This window comes from Oryctolagus cuniculus, chromosome Y (genome assembly GCF_051225735.1).
Source record: "Oryctolagus cuniculus isolate XC-2025 breed Fujian yellow rabbit chromosome Y, ASM5122573v1, whole genome shotgun sequence".
NCBI classification, from domain to species: domain Eukaryota; kingdom Metazoa; phylum Chordata; class Mammalia; order Lagomorpha; family Leporidae; genus Oryctolagus; species Oryctolagus cuniculus.
This window is the reverse complement of record NC_142889.1, coordinates 33,184,465-33,205,632: the sequence shown is the minus strand read 5'-3', so window position 1 is coordinate 33,205,632 and position 21,168 is coordinate 33,184,465. Positions and strand designations below refer to the sequence as shown.

The 21,168-nt window shown below is 42.3% G+C and overlaps 1 long non-coding RNA gene across 5 annotated transcripts; it reads left to right on the top strand.

Annotated features, from left to right (window-relative positions):
- The first annotated feature begins 535 nt into the window (after positions 1-535).
- On the top strand, positions 536-20,538 carry LOC149119505 (uncharacterized). 5 transcript variants are annotated; one of them, XR_016228580.1, is made up of 4 exons: positions 536-629; positions 737-957; positions 3,439-3,525; positions 20,484-20,538. It is a non-coding gene; the product is annotated as an uncharacterized LOC149119505 (long non-coding RNA). The 5 variants fall into 5 exon arrangements; XR_016228576.1 differs by lacking the exon at positions 536-629 and having other exon boundaries at positions 637-957; XR_016228577.1 differs by lacking the exons at positions 536-629; positions 20,484-20,538 and adding an exon at positions 12,852-17,695 and having other exon boundaries at positions 637-957.
- The last annotated feature ends 630 nt before the right edge of the window (positions 20,539-21,168 follow it).

Genomic DNA, 21,168 nt, shown 5'->3' with positions numbered 1-21,168 from the left:
ATGGGGAGGAACAAGTACGTAAGGGCTAAGTTGGAAAGAGGTGAGGGACCACCAGAGTCTGCAAGTGATTACGGGGTAAGTTTAGGGGACCCAGAGGGTGACCTTCAAACAGTGGCCTGAGCCCCAGACTAAAGGTAGGGGTAGCAGGGAAGTGTAGGGGGCGGGGCATCCCGGGTAGAGACTGAACGGGCTCCCAGAATCTGCAGCGAGTGGAAAGAGAAAGGGGGCAGAAGGCAAGGGGTTCAGCAGCGGGGGAAGCCCTGGAAAGATGCTGGGGTGGCTGAGGGTTGGGACGGGGATGGGGGGGGGGGGCTCCTGGAGAGCACACGAGTCGTGCAGCAGGAGCCCTTGTCCACGGGACGGACCTGTATCGGCCGTCCGGGTCTCGGGCGGGAATCCCGGAACCGTGGCCGCATAGCCACTTCTCCTGCACCCGGGGGACCTTGGGGCGGGCTCCACCGCGCCTCCCTGAGGGACTGGAAGGAGGAGGGCTGGCGGGAGAAACGACCCGTTGACTGACAGCAGGTATCGCCTAGGAGCCTGCAACCTGAGCCGCCGGCTGTCCCGCGCAGGTGCCGAGCGGCACCGTCCCGGGAACTTGGAAGAGAGAAGTGACGCAAGCGCGCCGGGTTTGCCGGCCTCTCCGCGCAGGCGCAGCAGAACTGGCGAAAAGCGCGCGGCGGCGGTCCAGTGGCCGCAGGAGCCTGGCGTTAAGGATTCTTTTCCCTCCTAACAGGTTCCTGCGTTAGCAGCCGTGAGGTGGTCTCCAAGTTGGAGCCAGGAATAAAGCTGTGGTGGTGGAAGAAGCCCTCAGCCTGAGCCTCTCAGGTCCGTCAGCGCCTTCTAAGTCGGAGGCTGGGACTAGGAGGAGTCAGCGGGTGTGCTGCGCGCTTCTCCCGGTTCCTCCTGCGCTCCCGGTCTTGAGGAGAGTTGGTTCAGGCATCTGCAGTCTCCATGGTAGGCCCTCCTGTGTGCATCCATCCTCCTTGTGTTCTGTTGTCACTGACTGTGCCAGCGTTTTATTTTTTGTCTACACTTTGTTGAAACGGGTTACTCCCGTTAGTCCTGGAATCCTGGTCCGAGTCTGACCTCTATTTCCTTCTCTGACCCTGTTGGATACCCTTGTACATAAAGACAGTCGTGTCTGGTGCTATAATAGTTTTACTTGGATTTTAGTCGTTTTATTGTCATTATCCCCCTTCATGTTGATCCTCAGTTTCATTCAAAGTTGCTGTGAAATTCTGTTTCCCAACCACAAGGTCCTCTCTGACTTCTGATTGGATTTGCTTTTAGCTTAGATCTCAGCAGATCCCCAGTCAGGACGGACACTTCACCCAGGTCTTCCCAGGTGACCAGGCTACATGCTGATGGGTGCTCTAGCTGTAGTCACGCCTTTCTTGTTGTGCATGCTGAGGACAGTCCTGCAAATCACCCTCCCACCTCCACTGCTGCCCTTTGGGAAAAGCACATTAGCCCTAGTCATGGCCTTTGAGGATCCCCCCAAATGCAGTCATGAGATGCAGACCTGCAATACAAGAATAAACAGATTTAAAGGGAAATAAATGCTTATTTGTGTTTTTTTTTTTTTTTTTTTGACAGGCAGAGTGGACAGTGAGAGAGAGACAGAGAGAGAAAGGTCTTCCTTTGCCGCTGGTTCACCCTCCAATGGCCGCCGCTGCAGCCGGCGCACCGCGCTGATCCTGGCAGGAGCCAGGAGCCAGGTGCTTTTTCCTGGTCTCCCTTGGGGTGCAGGGCCCAAGCACCTGGGCCATCCTCCACTGCACTCCCTGGCCATAGCAGAGAGCTGGCCTGGAAGAGGGGCAACCGGGACAGAATCCGGCGCCCCAACCGGGACTAGAACCCGGTGTGCCGGCGCCGCAAGGTGGAGGATTAGCCTATTGAGCCACGGCGCCGGCTATTTGTGTTTTGTAAAAAATTAAACAAAGGCGAGATAGCTATTCTTTCCTCAGAATTGACTTAAAGATAATTTTTTTAGAGACTGAGAAAGATCAGTTGTTTTAAGAAATTTAATTAAGTGTATTTAAAAGCTATACTTTTTTGTATATTTCTGTCAACTCACATATATAAAGTGAAAACTAGTGTAAGGGGGCTGGCAGATCGTAGTAGGAGACATAGTCACCTCTCTCCATGGGTTTATAGATGGAGTACAGCAAGGAAACAGGGGTAAGAAACAAAAAGAAGAAAACAAAAGTAGGACCTGGACATGGAAGCTTTAGTTATTCAAACTGGATGCCCCAAATATTGATGCTCATTTTTTAATTTTTCACCAAGCTGGGAAGATATGATCCCAAAGCACTGGTCCCGTCCTGCAACTGCTTTGTATCAGACAAGCGTCTTGCAGAGTATCTCTGCTCCCCAGAGTATCTTTCAGGCAGTTGGGAGACCCAGGCTCCGAGAGGGATCAGGAGTGGGTTGAACTGGGGAGGTATATATTTGGACAGAGCTGAAGCCAGGTTTACTTGGGAAGGTAGTGACTTCAGGGCCTTCTTCCTGAGCCTGCATGTCTCAAAAATGAGGTCAAGGGGTAGAAGGAAGGAGTGACTGGGAATGATGGGACTCACTGTGAGTGCAGCATGGATTATGGATGAGGCTGCACACATTCTGTCCACACTGTGCATCTTATCTGTCTCCTGAGGTGGAGCAGTTTCAGTACCTGGTCACCTGGTTCAGTAACCACCAATGGCAGTGGGTAGGACCTCATTTGCTTTTGCTTTCTGAGATGTGTGCAGCTGCTCCTGTGACTGGACTAGGGTTCTGATTTCTCTGCCTTTCTTGACCACCACTCATACCATGTTCATCAAGATCCTTGCATATCCCCTGGTCTCCAGATGAGACATGGGGATCATTTTCCTGATGAAGAAATTCTGTATTTATCAGTGAGTAGCATAGTTCTCTCTTTTACCAGGGTTGCAGATATACTGTTAGTATCCAGGAGATCCAAACATGCTCAAGCTGCTTACGTGTGAACTTGGCTTACACACTATACATTTCTTGACACTGCAAGCTAAGCAAGCCTGCCAGGCGTTGGGTGGACAGAAGCAAGTGGGTTGTGAATCTTGCATGGCCTGTCCCAGAGGAATCAGCAGAATGCAAAAGTGAGACAGGAATGAGTAGAGCAAATTGGGGTCAAGGAGAGATCCTGTACGGTATGGCTGGGTGCAGAGATAGCAGGATCTTGCTGGGCAGAAAGATCTCACAATGTGCCATCATCCCTAGCCCCTGGTTCCCTACCTGCAAGTAGCCACTGCTGCACCGTCGTTTCTTTGTCTTTTTCCACTCTACTCTCTATATATCTTTTTCCTCTTTGGTTTGGCTTTAGCTTTTTCCAATTTTTCTAATTTCTTAAGGTAGAAGGGTAGTTTACTGATATCAGATATTGTTTTTAAAATATCCCCCATTCCCTGGTTTACTCCCTAGATGCCCACAACAGCCAGAGCCAGACCAGGGTGAGGCCTAGATCCTGAAACTCCATTCCTGTCTCTCTCATGCACGGAAGAGACTCAGGTACGTGATCCATCACTTGTGTGCACATTTTCAGGAAGCTGGAATATTGGGCAGAACAAAGGCTCAAATCCAGGACATGGACATTTAAAGGGGCATTTTAACCACTAGGGCAAATGTGTGCCCCTAATTTTCTCTTGTGATCCTTCATAATCAGAAAATACCTTCTGTGAGTTCAGTTCTTTTAACATTTATTTAGTCTGTTTTATGACTTAGTGAATCTTATATGCATTTTGGCTTTTCAGAGTTCAGATATAAACAAGATAATATATTTGCCTTTCTGTGCCTGACTTGTGTCACATAATATAATGTGCTCTATTCATGTATCTTGTCATGTGACAGAATTTTCTTCTTTTTCAATCTGAGTAGAATACATTTTAAGTCCATTCATGTGTTGGTGAACATATTCATGGATTTTATTTCTTATGTACTCTACATGGGAGTACAGCTATATCTTAAATATAATGGTTTCATGTTCAAATATATACTTAGTTTTGGAATTAATAAATCCAATGCAAGTTCTATGTTATGTTTTTAGAGGAAACTTCATACTGCTTTCTAAGCTATCTGATTTAATTTACATTTCCAGAGACTATTGTACTTATGAACACTTAACTATTTTGCATCTTTTTGATAGTAGCTATTCCATCAGGTGAAAAGTGATACATTATTTTTGTTTTATTTGTGTCTCATCATTAATAATATCAAAGATGTTTTCATATGTTGACCATTTATATATCTTCTATTGAGAAATGTCTATTTGGGCCCTTTTCCTATTTTAATAAAGATTCCCTTATACATATTTGTTGTTAGCCTCTTTCTAATGTGTGGCTTTTCTCTTCACTTTGTCATTTATCTTGCAGTATAAATATTTTTTAATTTCCTATAATCCCAGTAATCTGTGTTTCTTTTAATGCCTGGCTTTTGGCATTACATCCAATAAATCATTTTCTGGACTGATGTCTTGGGACTTTTTCCTGTTCTGTTAGTACTTTTCTAGTTTTAAATTTTATGTTTGAGCATGAAATCTATTTTTTAGTGATTGCATATAAATATTTAGATGTAGCCAATTTATTTTGCATGTGGATGGCACATTATTTTCAGCAGGATTTGTTGAAGAGACTACTATTACTACATTTTATGTTTACTACATTTGTGTACCTTATTTGAAAATCAGTTAATTGTCAATTTTTAGGTTTATGTCTGGGCTTTCCGTCCTAGTCCATCAGTCAATGTTTCTGTTTTTGTGCCAGTACCATGCTGTAGCTTTGTAATACATCTAGCTTTGGTGTTTTTGCTAAAGATTGTTTTGGTGATTCTTAATCTTTCCTGTTTATACAAATTTTAATATTGCTTTCTGTTTCTGTGAAGAATGACATTAAAATTTTGATTGGGATTGCATTAAATATCTACATTGTTTTGTGTGGGTAGGAAGGACATTTTAACAGTATTATTTTTCTGATCTATGAACATGGACTAGCTTTCCATTGTTTCTGCTGTCTTCAATTTCCTTTATTCATATGTCACACTTTTGAGTATACAGATCGTTCTCCTTATTGGTTAATTCAATCATAAGTAGTTTTATTTTTATGATGTTTAAATGAGGGCTTTATTTTAACTTTTTTGATTTATTTATTTATTTATTTGAAAGGCAGAGTTACAGAGAGGCAAAGGCAGAGAGAGAGAAGTCTTCCATCCACTGGTTCACTCCCAAAATGGCTGTGGTGGCCAGAGCTGGGCTGATCTGAAGCCAGGAGCCAGGAGCTTCTTCCAGGTATCTCAAGTGGGTGCAGGGACCCAGGGTCCTGTGCCATCTTCTACTGCTTTCCCAGTCCATAGCAGAGAGCTGGATTGGAAGTTGAGCATTTGGGACTGGAACTATTGCCCATGTGGGATGCTGGCACTGCAGTCAGCAGCTTTCCCCCTATACCACAGTGTGGCCCCCCACAATGTATTTTTAATTACTTCTTTAATCTCTGTCATTTCCTTTTCTTGCTGATTTTCTTTAGTGTTTTTCCTAATTTGTTGAGCTATAACATTAGATAATTAAATTGTTTATTTGATATCTTCTTTTTTGTTGTGGTGATATTGTACTTCATTTTGCTACATCCTATTAGCTTTGTATGCTGTTTCCTTATTTTCTTCAAGGTATTTTTAGCTTCCCTCTTTAGTTTTTCTTTGATCCTGTAGTTATTTAGGGTTGTATATGGCTTAGTTCCTACATATTTGTCTATTTTCTAATTCACCTATTATTAATTTCTATTTTCAGACCACTAGGGTGTGAAATTATACTTGATATGATTTTAATCTTAAATTTGTTGACATTATTTTTGTGGCTTAATGTATGACCACATATATTGTATGTGTACTTTGGATGACTTTTGATTTTATTGTATTGTTCTTAGACAAAATATGTTTTTTTTGTTTGTTCTTTTTCTAGATTTTATTTATCCCAAAAGTTACCTTTAGCAAGGTCAGAAGTACTTGTCCTTGGGAGCTTCCAGTTTTATCATGAGGTCTTTGACTCTAATAAATCTTGCTTTTAAATCTCAAAAAATTATTTTTTATTTATTTATTTGGGAGGCAGAGCTACAGAAAGGGAGAGACAGAGAGAAAAGTCTTCCATCTGCTGGTCCACTCCCCAAGTGGCTGCAATGGCCGGAGCTGAGACAATCTTCAGCCCAGAACCAGGAGCTTCTACCAGGTCACCCTCACGGATTCAGGGGCCCAAGCACTTGGGCCATCCTCCACTGCTTTCCCAGGCCATAGCAGAGAGTTGGATCAGAAGAGGAGCAGCCAGGACTAGAACTGGCACCCACATGGGATGCCTGCATCATAGGCAGAGTCTCAGCTCACACCATAGCACCAGCCCCCAGAATGTTTTGTATATGTCTGGTAGGACCATTTGTTCCTAATGCATAATTCAGTCCCAATGCTTTCTTGTTGATTTTCAATCTAGATGATCTATTGTTGAAAATGGGGATTTGAAATCCCTGCCTTTATTGTGTAATAGTCTGTTTTCCTTTAAATTTCTTATATGTATTCCTGTGTTTTAGAGACAGAGAGATATTCTGAGTTTAGGTGTGTGTACAATTTTATATCCACTTGATAAACTGATACTTTTATCACTATACAGTGACCTTTGTCTCTTTGTTACAACTTTGGTCTAAAGTCTGATTTAGTTGATCTGACTTATAGTTACGTCTGATTATTGTTGCTTTTCATTTATATTGATTATCTCTTTCCATCCCTTCACTTCCAATCTATAAATGCCCTTTAAAGTAAATGAGCCTCTTGTAGCCTCTATATAGTCATATCTTTATCTTTTTTTTTGTTCTCCATCCATTGTTTGCCTTTTATTTAGAGAATTCATTTACATTCAAAATAATTATTAAGAGGTGAGGATTCATTACTATTTTACTAATACTGTTGTTTTATAAATTCATCTTTTTTTCATCTCTAACCAATATCCTTTGTGACTTGATGATTTTCTATAGTGACATACTTTGAATCTTTTAAAAAATCTTTTTATTATCTCTATTTCAAAAAGTTAATGAAATTAGAATTAAAATATAAGTTGATTTTGGTGAAAAATATTTTGAAATTGCACATTTTCCTGAACTTTTAAGAGATCCCTCATGATATAGTTGTTTGCCTAGTGGTTTTCCTAATTCTTCTATTTAAAAAAAAAAAAAAAACTCTAGGTTGAGAGCCTTAATTCTGATATCATTCACAGACTATCCTTTTACTCCCCCTCCTCCTACATTTTATGTTGGAATGTCACATTTTCACCTTATACTTTGTATCATTTAGGAAATGTTACAGCTATAGTTATTTTTCATTTATTTATTTATTTTATTTAAGAAGTAGAGATACAGATGGAGAGAGGTAGAGAAAGAAAGAAAGGTCTTCTGTGCACTGGTTCTCTCCCCAAATAGCCACAACAGCTGGAGCTGGGGTGATCTGAAGCCAGGAGCCAGGAGCCAGGAGCCAAGAGCCAGGAGCCAGGAGCTTCTTCCAGATATCTCATGCAGGTGCAGGGGCCCAAGCACTTCAGCCATTTTCTACTGCCTTCCCAGGCCATAGCAGAGAGCTGAATCAGAAGCAGATTAGCCGAGACATGATCCTGAGACAAGAACTGGTGCTGACCTGGGATGCCAGTGCCACAAGTAGAGGCTTAGCCCAGTATGCCATAGCATCAGCCCCTATAGAGTGTCTTTTAACCTTTTACTAGTGATAAAATTTATCAGTCTTCCATAATTAGAATATTAGTGGTTTGAATCTGATACTGTATGCACACTGGCTTATGAGCTTTGTATTTTCACATGATTTCTCTTTTTTAATTTATTTTTATTTTGACAAGTAGAGTTATAGACAGTGAGAGAGAGAGACAAAGGTCTTCCTTCTGTTGTTCACTCTCCAAATGGCCACTATGGCCAGCACTGCACTGGCCTGAAGCCAAGAGCCAGGTGCCTCCTCCTGGTCTCATGTGGGTGCAGGGCCCAAGCACTTGGGCCATCCTCCACTGCCTTCCCGGGCCACAGCAGAGAGCTGGACTGGAAGAGGAGCAACCAAGACTAGAACCCAGCACCCACATGGGATGCCGGCACTGCAGGCGGAGGATTAACTAAGTGAGCCACAATGCCGGCCCCTCACATGATTTCCTTATACTAGTTAGTATCCTCTTCCTTCCCCTTGAAGAATTTCCTGTAGCAGTTTTTCCAGTGAATGGTGATAAACACCTTTACCTTTTTTTTTTTTTTTAATAAAGTTTCTTTGTATTCCATTTTTGAAATACAGGATCACTGAAAATAATACATTGATTCACATTTTCTTGTTTACTTCTTTCAGGACTTTGAATAAACCATACCACTCCCTCTGGACTGCAAAATTTCTGCTGAAAAATATATTGACAGTCTTATTACAGTTCCATTGCACATAGTGAGTTGTCTTTCCAACACTACTCTCCAAAGTCTGTTTATGTCTTTAAGTGAAGAGCCAATTTTTCAAACCTTCCTTTTAATGTAAAATGTAAAAATGTGCATTTCCTTCCCTGACCCTCTGTCCTCCACCCTTCTTTCTTTACACTTAACCCAAAATGAACCCATTTCCTTTCTTCAAAAGTTTTAGAGTAGGAATCTTGCATCTCCTGTGCTCATGCCACAGCCCTGTGCTCCTGCCCCAGGCCCTGACTTGCTCTGATACACACAGCAGCAGGCAGGGATGGTGCTGTGCCTCTTGTCCACTGGATATGCTGAAAGTTACTCCCTGTCTGAAATTCTCCTAGGTAAGGTACCCTGCACTGGTTTCTTCATGCTGGATTCATCCCAAGGGTTAGGGAGGTGGGGGTGATATTGAGGCCTGAATTTCTGAGGGATCCCTCCTTCTTCGGGGCAATCTCTTCCTAAGGAGACATGTCTGGGGCAGGGTGGGGAGGCAGGAAGCACAATAGGAAAGGAGTAGATGGAATGTTTGAGAAAGGTGTTGAAAGTACACCTGCAGTTTGGGGAAGTTCCATACGGATATACTTGCTGGCCAAGGATGGTAACTGCCCTTTGGAGAGCTCAGATACAGTTCATGGGACAGAGCTAGGATATCCTTGGTGACCCTGGTATTCTAGCATACATGCTATCCAGTCACTCCCTGGCATTGAATATGGGGATTGGCATACCAGTGTCATGCCCCTAGAGGGCAGAATCTTATTGTTTAGCAGCCTTCTCTCCAAAATCTACACATTCCTTTCCAGGGTGAGTCTTTGTCACAGTCTTCCTTGTGTCAAGGTCCCCCTCTTCTCCTGGCATTCCCCTTTCATTCTCCCCCCTCTTGGTGAAAAGTGACTTTCACTTGTGTCCTTCCCATGACGATAATTAAGATGGTTATTGTGCAAGGCTAAGTCAGTTGTGTAGACATGTGAATGGCACCTGCCCCTTTCTTAATGAATAGAGCTCACCTCCACATGCCAAGGCTGCTGTGACAGTGTTGGTATGTGTTAAATAGAACCCTCCAGCTTGCATCCCCTGTTCCCAGCCCTTACACCATTGTCACCATTTTGTGTTTTTACATTTCCATCAGAACCTAGAACTTTTGCTTTCATTTTGAAAGGGAAATGAGTTTGTTGAGAAGGCTGAGAACACAAGTATCACATAACAATTTAGCTCAGTTTCTCCTATACTTTCAGGTGCAATGGAGAAGTCATTTGGGACATAGACTCCTAGGAGTACTTTCTCATCTGGCCTTGTACTAGGCATGCACTTTGTCATCTCTTTCCCTTACATGTCTTTTCCTTCTTAATCTGTCCTCAAAACCTATGGCAACTTCATTATGGTGCATGATGTGTTAGAGTAAATGTCCCCTTGTCTATAGCACAGTCTGTAGCACAGGAATGCCCCTGGCCAGAATGTCCTCACTGTAGGCATATTACCACCTTATTGGTGAGAATGCACATGTTCTTGTTAGAATGTGACAAAGAGTAGACATCCTCAGACATCAAGTAACAGCACTGGAAACAGCAATTTAAAGTCACTTGAAGTCATACTTAGTGGTCCATCCTGCTTTACCTGCCCTTATGTGGGTCTTTTTGAGGTGACGCCACTTATCTCTTACCACTTATCTCCAGATACTTTTGAGGTCTCAGAATCAAGAGATGTATTCTTCAGGTTTTCTGTTGTTGCTAGGGCTTGAGACACAGCACCCCTAAAGTGACAGTAGAAAACCAGAATACACTGCCCCAACATTCACTGCTCTTCGCTATTATGTGCTGGTTATTCTGGGAAACTGCAAGCACCAAGGAACTGTGAAGTGTGCTTTGTTAATAGAAGTTTCCATCTATAAAAAATATTAGAATTACCTAAGTGTTGAAATTTAACTGAAATGTGATCCCTGTTAAACATGAGTAGGAATAAGAGAGGGAAGAGATATATAATTTGGGACATGCTCAAGCTGACTTGCCCCAAATGGTAGAGTTAGAAACATACCAGGGGACTCCAATTTAATCCCATCAAGGTGGCATGTACCAATGCCATCTCACTAGTCCAAGTGATCAATTTCAGTTCACAATTGATCATAATGAAAGGACTAAGAGTCAAAGGGAGCACATAAGCAAGTCTAGTACCTGCTAACACTAACCGATAGAATAAATAAAGGGGAGAGTGATCCAACATGGGAAGTGAGATACTCAGCAGACTCATAGAATGGCAGATGTCCTAAATAGCACTCTGGCCTCAGAATCAGCCCTAAAGGCATTCCGATCTGGCTGAAAAGCCCATGAGAGTATTTCAGGCATGGAAAGCCAAGACACTCTGGCAAAAGATCTCTGTGAGTGAGATCTCAGTGGAAAGAACAGGTCTTCAAAGAAGGAGGTACCTTTCTCTGAAGGGAGGAGAGAACCTCCACTTTGACTATGACCTTGTCTAAACAAGATAAGAGTCGGAGAACTCAGAGGGCTTCCATAGCCTTGGAAACTCATGACTGGAGCATAGGGAGATTACTGATGCCATAGACAGGAGTGTCAATTGGTAAAGTCAACAACAGGAGTCACTGTGCACTCACTCCTCATGTAGGATCTCTGTCCTTAATGTGCTGTGCATTGAGATTTAATGCTATAACGAGTACTCAAATAATATATTTCACTTTGTGTTTCTATGTGGGTGCAAACTGTTGAAATCTTTACTTAATGCATACTAAACTGATCCTCTGTAAAAAAAAAAAAAAAAAAAAAAAAAAAAAAAAAAAAAAAAAAAAAAAAAAGAAAAGAAAAGAAAAGAAACTATCAACTCCCAACTTGACTCTCACTGGGATTAAACATGACAATAGGTCTGATCTGATTTCATCATCATTAAAAAAAAATCATCTATTATTTTTCACTTTATGTTTCTGTGTGGGAGCAAACTGTTGAAATCCTTACTTAATGTATACTAAGCTGATCTTCTGTATATTAAGATAATCAAAAATGAATCTTGATGTGAATGGAAGGGGAGAGGGAGTGGGAAAGGGGAGGGTTGTGGGTGGGAGGGACGGTATGGGGGGGAAGCCATAGTAATCCATTATTCGTACTTTGGAAACGTATATCCATTAAATAAAAATTAAAAAAAAAAAAGAATTATTATCCTGTTATTCTAATAGTAGACTAGTAGTATTCTAACAAACATTTCAGGAAGAAGGGGGCTCTGGACAAGCATTACTACCAAAGAGGGTTTTTATCCATTTTGAGCTTTTAGCTGCTGACACATTAGATTGTGAGTCAGTTCTGTGTCCTTTCCAATCAGATTTCATTAGAATTACATACTTTAGTGCAGTAAGAGATTCCTTTTATATATTGCTCACAGATGCTACATTCTTTTTTATAATATATGTTATAAAAACAAAGGCAGGCTATACTTGTATATGTGGACTAAACATATGGAAATGTTACCCACAAAATGTGGCTCTTATAGTCTGCAGCTTTGTAATGTAGAATTCTCAGGGGCTCCTGTATGGCAAAGACTTTAGCTTGGGAGGTATAGTATAAGACTCAAATTCTAGGCCGGCACTGTGGCTCACTAGGCCAGTCCTCCACCTGAGGTGCCGGCACTCTGGGTTCTAGTCCTGGTTGGTGTGCAGTTTTGTCCCAGTTGCTCCTCTTCCAGTCCAGCTCTCTGCTGTGGCCTGGGAAGGCAGTGAAGGATGGCCCAAGTGCTTGGGCCCTGCGCCTGCATGGGAGACCAGGAGGAAGCACCTGGTTCCTGGCTTTGGATCAGCGCAGTGCGCCAGCCATAGCGGCATTTGGGGGGTGAACCAATGGAAGGAAGACCTTTCTCTCTCTCTCTCTCTCTCTCACTGTCTAACTCTGCCTGTCCCCTCCCCCCCAAAAAAAAGATTTTGTGCTTAACTTCTTGGAGGAGGTCTACTATGGGCCTGTGTTTCAAAAGTCAAAGTATATCATGCAGAATTCAATGGCTATGCTTTGAATTAGCCTCTAGCACTTCACTTTAGCCATGGACACACTCATTGTGTTTCCTTTAGAAGGAAGGTAAATATCAAGACTTTACTGCTTGCAAAGTTTTGTCTTACCCTATTAATGTTCGTGGTGATTTATGGAGTGATTCTGCAGAAAGTTCTATGAGTGTTTATAGGGAATGAGTTGTGTAGTTTTATATGTACACATACACACATTCAGAACATTCCTTCAGCTCTTTTTCTCATGACTCAAGACTACTACAGTTAAATGATCTGATTATGGACTCAGTCAATAAATGTAACTCATTTTTACTGGATGCTGTTTTGATGTCATAGCCATGATTTTCTATTAATTTTAATTTTCCCATTCTACTGTACTTTTCTGTTTGATCAAGAATAAGCCTAATGACTGAAAGGATATACTGGATTTGGAGACTCGACCAGGACAGCACTGTGATCATCTCGGATTGTGAGGCAGCTACATGTAGCCTGTGAGCAGTGCATGATGAGAAAGATGTGGAGGCACCCTGTGGTGAGCTCCTTGTATGTATGTCAGTGTCTGCTACTTTAGATCCACTCATGTGTGAGCTCTGCTGAAAGGGAAGTACTCTGTAGTCAACTGGAACTCATTCAGTCAAAACCTTGATTTTGCATCCCTACTACCTATTGACTGGACTTCCATGTGCATATTTTGAGCTTAATTATACCTCTATTATCTCATTTCAGATAGTGAAAACTAGATAAAGAGAGTATAGATTATTATCAATGATCATTGTTACTAAGCAGCCAAATATGATTTAAACTAAGATCTGGGGCAGGTGTTTGGCCTGGTGGTTAAGATGGTACCTGGGACACCTAAATCCCATGCTAGAGTGTCTAAGTTTGCATCTTACTTCACTCCAAATTCCAGCTTTCTGCTGATGCACAGCTGTCATTGATTTCTCACCACCCCATTTGGAGACCTGAATTGAGTTCATGGCTCTGAGATACAGCCTGGTCCATCCCTGGCCATTATAGTCATTTGAAGAGTGAACCACCCAATGGGATTCCCTCCCTTGCTCTATCTGAAGCTCTCTGTCCCTCAAGTGGATTAATATAATTTTAAAAATACAAAAATTAAGGTCTGTTTAGCTTTCTAAAAATATGTATTTATTTATTTTTAAGTCAGTTACACAGAGAGAGTGAGACACAGAGATCTTCTATCCACTGGTTCATTCACCACATAGTCACAATGGCTAGAGCTGGGCCAGTCCAAAGCATGGAGCCAGGAGCTTCTTACAAGTTTCCCATGTGGGTGCTTGGGCTGCCCTCTACTGCACTCTGAGGTACGTTAGCAGGGAGCTGGATCAGAAGTGGGGCAGGTGGCAGCTTAACCTGCTATGCCACAATGCCATCTGTTTAATTTTTAAACTTGAGTTGTTTGGGGACCATAGGTAAGTCTTAAAAGTACCCAAAGTGTTAATTTTAAAAAGCTGTGGATGTAGTTGAAAAGCTGGAAATTAGAAGACTAAGCACATTGATCTATATAAGATCAGCAGCTGCAAAGGATGATAGGCTGAATGAACCATCAACTTCTCTTGACTCTTGTTAAAATTTTTAGCTGGAGGGGTCTGTGCTGTGGCACAGTGGGTTAATGCCCTGGCCTGAAGTGCCAGCATCCCATATGGGTGCTGGTTTGAGACCCGGCTGTTCCACCTCCAATCCAGCTCTCTGCTATGGCCTGGGAAAGCAGTAGAAGATGGCCCAAGTCTTTGGGCCCCTGCACCTGTGTAGGAGACCTGGAAGAAGCTCCTATCTCCTGGCTTGGGATTGGCACAGCTCTGGCCATTGTGGCCAACTGGGGGAATGAACCATCAGATGGAAGATCTCTCTCTCTCTCTCTCTCTCTCTCTCTCTCTCTCTGCCTTTCTCTCTGCCTCTTCTGTGTAACTCTGACTTGCAAATAAATAAATCTTAAAAAAAAATTTAGCTGGAAAGACAATTGACACCTTTTTTTAAATTTGAGACAGGGAGATAAGAGAAACAGAAACAGAGAAGTCTCCCACCTTCCAGCCCAACTTACATATAAATTTCTGCAGTGCACAGGCCAAGGACAGGAAACACAGTTCTTCTCTTCCATGTAAGTGGCAGAGACAGAATTAAATGAGTCCTAACTTGGTGTCTCCTGGGATGCACAGTAGCAGGAAGCTGGAGGTGGGAGCCAAGCCAGGATTTGAACCTAGGTAGCTAATATGGGACAAGGGCATCTTAAACCTATATCTTAATCACTAGAGCAATCACTAGATCAAATGCTCAAACTAGATCCACAATCTCAGGAGGCCAGAAGTATCATTTATGGTTTATATTCTTATGACAGTGAAGAGAATCAGGATGCAGGGAACTGTAAAATCCAAAAATAACAAGGATGATCTCTGTAGTGAGATGTCAGAGTCATATTGTAAATCCTGTACCAGAGAGAACCAAATCACTCCTCCCTCTGTAACTCTGGAGGCCTCTTAGTCAAAGTCAGTTTCTCCCAATGGGAGCTTCTAGTCAGGTTTGCTCTTGCCCATATTATCCAACAGCTCAGTGATCCTGCTAAAGTGCTTTGTTGTGGGACATTCTCTTTGATACTTCCCTCTCTGAATTAAAAAATGACAAGGCAATGGACGCCTTATGTATTACTCCTTTACAAAGAGACCTGAGGTGTATAAGGCAGGGGACCTTGATATCAGGCAGTCAGAAAGGCTCATTTACAAATTAGGGATCGATGTAAATATTGAGGTCTATTGGATTTAAAAAAAAAAGAAAATTTATTTGAATGTCATTTACAGAGAGAGAGAGAGACAGAGAGATCTATACACTGGTTGACTCCCCAGATGGGTGCAATGGCCAGTGGTGAGTCAGGCTGAAGTCAGGAGCAATTCTATTGGGTCTTCTATTGGGTCTTCCACGTGGGTGGCAGGGGCTCAAGCACCTGGGCATCTTCTGCTGCTTTTCCTAGGCCATTAGTAGAGAGCTGGATCAGAAGCAGAGCAGCTGGGACACGAAATGGCACCCATAAGTGATGTCAGCATAGCAGGCAGCAGTGCTATCTGCTGCCCCACACCACCAGACCCAAAGATACTGCTTTTGGATGGAGATTCTTCTGGGCATTTTATTCCCTGTCTGCCCCACCCTTTATTCTCTTACACATATGTTCCAGGTAGATTATGTTTAGAAGATAATCCTACTATAATTTATTTCTAGTAAGGATTGTTTATCAAGATTAATAAATGTTAATGGTTTTAAGAACTTTGGATTACATGCAACTGAAAGACCATGTTATAAAGAATTGGGTACTATGTTAAACACTTGGCATGTGCTAAGAATTAATAAAGTAACCTAACATGCAATGATGAAATTAAGAATCCAGCAAAGATAATAAAAGTCTGGGTAAACCTAAAAATGCATGTAGAGGACGGGCATTTGGAATAGCAGTTAAGATGCCAGTTACGATATCTGCTTTCCACATTGGAGGGTCTGAGTTCAGATTCAGACTCTGATTCCTGATTCCAGTTTACAGCCAGTATGGGCCTTGAAAGGCAGCTCAAGAATTTAGGTCCTTGCTGTCCATGTGCGAGATCTGGAATGAGTTCCCAGCACAGAGCTCTGGCCAAATACAGCCCTGACTGTTCCAGCATTTAGTAAGTGAATCAAGAGATGCAGGCTCTTTCTTTTTCTTTCATTCTTCCCACCCCCATCCCTTTGCCTGTCAAACATGCCTGTAGAAATTCATGGTGTAATCAGTCCTTGGATTGATAGAAATTCTCCTGAAGAGATGCTTACATATTGATTTAAAAATGTACAACTGTATTTATATAAATGATCATATTTAAAATTTCCCCTGTATTATCGCTGTAGTTTTACATCATTCAAAATCTTTTTAGCATAGTGATTTTTTTTCAGTGTGAAGAAAAGTATTCCCAAACTATTCCTTAGGTTTCCATTCACCTCTTTTCAAATGAATCCCAGTCTTCACCTCATTTCTCTTAAAAGTAGCATTTCCAACTAAAGTACAGAAAAGGGACATTTTTCTTAGAATTGCTTATTTTATTTGAGAGGCAGAGGGACAGAAACAGAATGATCTTTCATCACTTGTTCACTCCTCAAATGACCGCAATACCCAGGACTGGACAAAGTAGAAGTTCATCTGGGTCTCCCATGTGGGTAGCAGGTCCCAAACACCTGGGGCATCAACTGATGCTCACCCAGGTGAGTGAGCAGAAAGCTGGATCAGAAGCAAAGCAGGGAATAGTGCTGTGGCATAGTGGATGAAGCTGCTGATTGCGGTGCCGCCATCCTGTATGGGAACTGGTTCAAATCCTAGCTGCTCCTTCCAATCCAGCTTTCTGCTATGGCCTAAGAAGGCAATAGAGGATGGCCCAAGTCCTTGGGCCCCTGTGCCTGTGTGGGAGACCTGGAGGAGACTCCTTGCTCCCGGCTTCAGATCAGCACAGCTCCAGCCGTTGCGGCCATTTGGGGAGTGAACCAGTGGATGGAAGACCTCTCTCTCTCTGCCTCTACCTGTGTCCCCGCCTCTCAAGTAAATAAATAAATATTAAAAAAAAAACTAATCAGGACTTAAACTGGCAGCCAGATATGTAACTGAAGGGTTAAAAAGTTAAAAGCCACTCCCGCTCCCCCTGCCCTTCTCTGGTGAACTTCCTGACCTTGTTAGACTTGCTCTGTATAGCCATTCTCTTTAAAGTTAGTTAGTCAGTGAATTACCCCAATGTAGACGTAACCTTAGTTTCACCTAAGTAAGATAGAAGGAGTCACTGTTTAGAAATTAACAAACCTTCACTAAGAAATCTATTTGCTCCTGGAACTCTGACCCCACCATATGTCCCTTATCGCCATTCAGCTGCATTCCTAGGTACCATCGAGGCAGTTCTTGTAACCTTGTTGTGTGGCCCTCCCTTTTGGTAATAGGAGGCTTTTTGATCCTCCCTGTATAGGCCATATGGTTCTCTGATGTCTAATCAAGCCCTTACTCGATATCCTGTACTCCCTGTATTCATAAATCAACTGATTGTAAAATCACTTAACTTGTATCAGTTGTTTACTCTGCACCGACTGTTTGATCTATGCAATGATTGATTTTCTTTGTTTAAATGTGTATAAAAACCCCAACTCTCTACTTCTTGGGGCTGCCTGTTCTCTTATGCTCAGGGGCCCCAACATGTTGGATCATCAATAAACCTTACCCTTTGCTAATTGCATGAGAGAAAGCCTCTTGGAGTCGTTCTTGGGGTGGTGGACGCTTTTTCAACTCTAACATAACCTGCTGTACCACAGTGCCAGCCTAAAAGTAAAGTCTTGAAATGAGTCACTCATGGTTGTTCTACATTAGTATAGGCACTATGGCTTAACAGGTGGGGCCACCGCCTGTGGTGCCGGCATCTCATATGGGCACTGGTTCAAGACCTGGCTACTCCACTTCTGATCCAGCTATGGCCTGAGAAAGTGGTAGAAGGTGGCCCAAATTCTTGGGCCCTTGCACCCACATGGGAGACCCAGAGGAAACTCCTGGCTCCTGGCTTCGGATCGGCTCAGCTCCAGCTGTTGTGGCCAATTGGGGAGTAAACCAGTGGGTGGAGGACCTCTCTCTCTCTCTCTCTGCCTGTCCTTCTCTCTGTGTAACTCTGACTTTCAAGTAAAATAAATCTTTAAAAAAAAGTTCTGTTCACAGGCATTTGTGTGTGTATATGTATATATACATATATATTTTATATATTCATTTAATATATTTATATATACATATAAATGTATACCAAAATGGATTATATATTAAAAATAAAACATTTGGAAAGGGACTATTTTAAATCAAAGTCATAGTATAATAAATTTGTGTCCTTATTACATAAATATTTGTATGTGGTTTATAATTCTTGATAAGTTAAAAAGACTTCAAGGATTTAGAAAGAATAATGTTTAATAATGTGTGATTGATATAATTACTGAACATTGATGGTAGTAAAGTTAGATATAAATTTCAGATTTTTTTCCAGTGTCATTATTCTGTCTTATTACATTTTATTCGTATTTCCAGATGCAAAAGCAACATTTTTGGTATAATCTTTTTACAGCATTAGTTCTCTCTTTTATAAAACTTTTTGGTTAAGTTGATCAGATTTAGGCATTTTGAGAAAAAAGAATCTTAGGTCTTCAAAGAGGGAGGTGCCTTTCTCTGAAGGGAGGAGAGAACCTCCACTTTGACTATGACCGTGTCTAAACAAGATAAGAGTCGGAGAACTCAAGGGGCTTCCATAGCCTTGGAAACTCATAACTGGTGCATAGGGAGATTACTGATGCCATAAACAGGAGTGTCAATTGGTAAAGTCAACAACAGGAGTCACTGTGCACTCACTCCTCATGTAGGATCTCTGTCCTTAACGTGCTGTACACTGAGGCTTAATGCTATAACGAGTACTCAAACAGTATATTTCACTTTGTGTTTCTATGGGGGTGCAAACGACTGAAATCTTTACTTAATGTACACTAAACTGATCTTCTGTAAAAAAAAAAAAAAAAAGAAAGAAAGAAATTATCAATTCCCAACTTGACTCTCACTGGGATTAAACATGACAATAGGTCAGATCTGATTTCATCATCATTTAAAAAAAATCATCTATTATTTTTCACTTTATGTTTCTGTGTGGGAGCAAACTGTTGAAATACTTACTTAAGGTATACTAAGCTGATCTTCTGTATATTAAGATAATCGAAAATGAATCTTGATGTGAATGGAAGGGGAGAGGGAGTGGGAAAGGGGAGGGTTGTGGGTGGGAGGGACGGTATGGGGGGGAAACCATTGTAACACATGAGTCGTTTGGAAATTTATATTCATTAAATAAAAGATAAAAAAAATAAAAAAAAAAAGAAAAAAGAATCTTAGAAGGTCTAGGATCTGAAAAGTGAAAATCAGCAATTCAGATCAATAGAGGTTACCTGTAAATATCCTCACATAATATCTCAGTAAGTTAGAAATTAGCATCAGGAAAACTCTTCTAAAGATGTTCCTTGGCTAGGTAGTCTAAAAGTCTAAAACTCTTAAACTGAATCATAACTTACATTATTTAGGAGAAAATGATTTTTAAAGGTCACTGGTCTTGGCTGGCACCGTGGCTGAATAGGCTAATCCTCCGCCTTGTGGCACCAGCACACTGGGTTCTAGTCCCAGTCAGGGTGCCAGATTCTGTCCCGGTTGTCCCTCTTCCAGGCCAGCTCTCTGCTGTGGCCCGGGAGTGCGGTGGAGGATGACCCAAGTCCTTGGGCCCTGCACCCCATGAGAGACCAGGATAAGCACCTGGCTCCTGCCTTTGGATCAGCGCAGTGCGCCGGCTGCAGCGCGCCGGCCGTGGTGGCCATTAAAGGGTGAACCAATGGCAAAGGAAGACCTTTCTCTCTGTTTCTCTCTCTCACTGTCCACTCTGCCTGTCAAAAAAAAAAAAGTCACTGGTCTTAAAGCTGTCAATGTCAGAGTCCATGTTGAACTGAATGAAGGGCATCTCTCACTGGTGCTCTTTATAAGGCATAGTTGGCTACACCAAAACCAATTTGTTTTTAGCTTCCATCATGGCAGTTTATTAACAGAAAGCCATCTGGTGAGTCAGCAACCACAACTGTCACCTTTCCTGTGGGTGCTGTGTGAGCGTCTGGGTGACGTCCTCAATCGTACCCAAGTGGGCTGACTGGGCCCTAGGTCCAGGGGTCTTAGTTCTGTTCATCTGTGGCCCAGAGTTTGATATGTAGGGCAGTGATGCCTGGCTGGTTGCACCTCTGGGCCACGTCTGGCCAGCCAACATGGAAGTATATGGTGAGGATTTGTCTAGGTCAGCCTTCACCTTTGTCCCACCTGTCACTGGGCAGATGGTTTCCTTGACAAACAGTGACATAGACAAAGGTGTCATTGAAGGAGGTGAAGAAGTGACAGATACCAAAGATACTCTCTCAGAAACCTGGTATCCAGGCTAATGACCTGTTATTTTCCTTCTCTTTGTGAGGTGTTACTTCTGTGTGTCTTCTTCAGACTCTACCACTGAAATGAGAGGGCAAGGCCAAAACACCAGTTTTTACAAAGAGGAGTTCACTTGGGTGGCCAACATAGGAGGTAAGGGCTCTTGCTCCAAACCACCTATTTCCTTGTTGCTCAGGGAGGGCTTTGCCATAGGCACAAAACAGCAGCTGGGGGAAATTCAGGAGGAGTCTTGGGCTTTCAGGAATGGTCTTGTATGTTTCTTCTGTGCACTGGAAGATTCTCAGGTGATCTGGTCTTGTGATCAGTGATAGTGTATCTTTGCATTGTTACACTTGGACACATCTGTCCTAGGAGATATTTTTGAAAGAAGCAGCAATTGTCCTCTCAAAAAACAATTTGCATGTGGTTGGTGATATATAACAAAAGTTGAAGAAATTGGTTTCTTTTTGCTGGCAGGGCAAGGGAAGGAACCCTTATGAGGAAACCATTTTTTTTTCCTTTTAAAGATTTTATTTATTTGAAAGGTGAAGTTATGGGGTATAGTTGGTGGGGTGGGAGACAGAGATATTTCTTTGGCTGGCTCACTTCCCAAATGGCCACAGTGGTTGGGCTGGGTCAGTCCAAAGCCAGGAGCCAGGAGCTTCTTCCACATCTCCCATGTGGGTGCAGGGGCCCAAGTATTTGGGGCATTATGCAGGGAGCTTGATCAG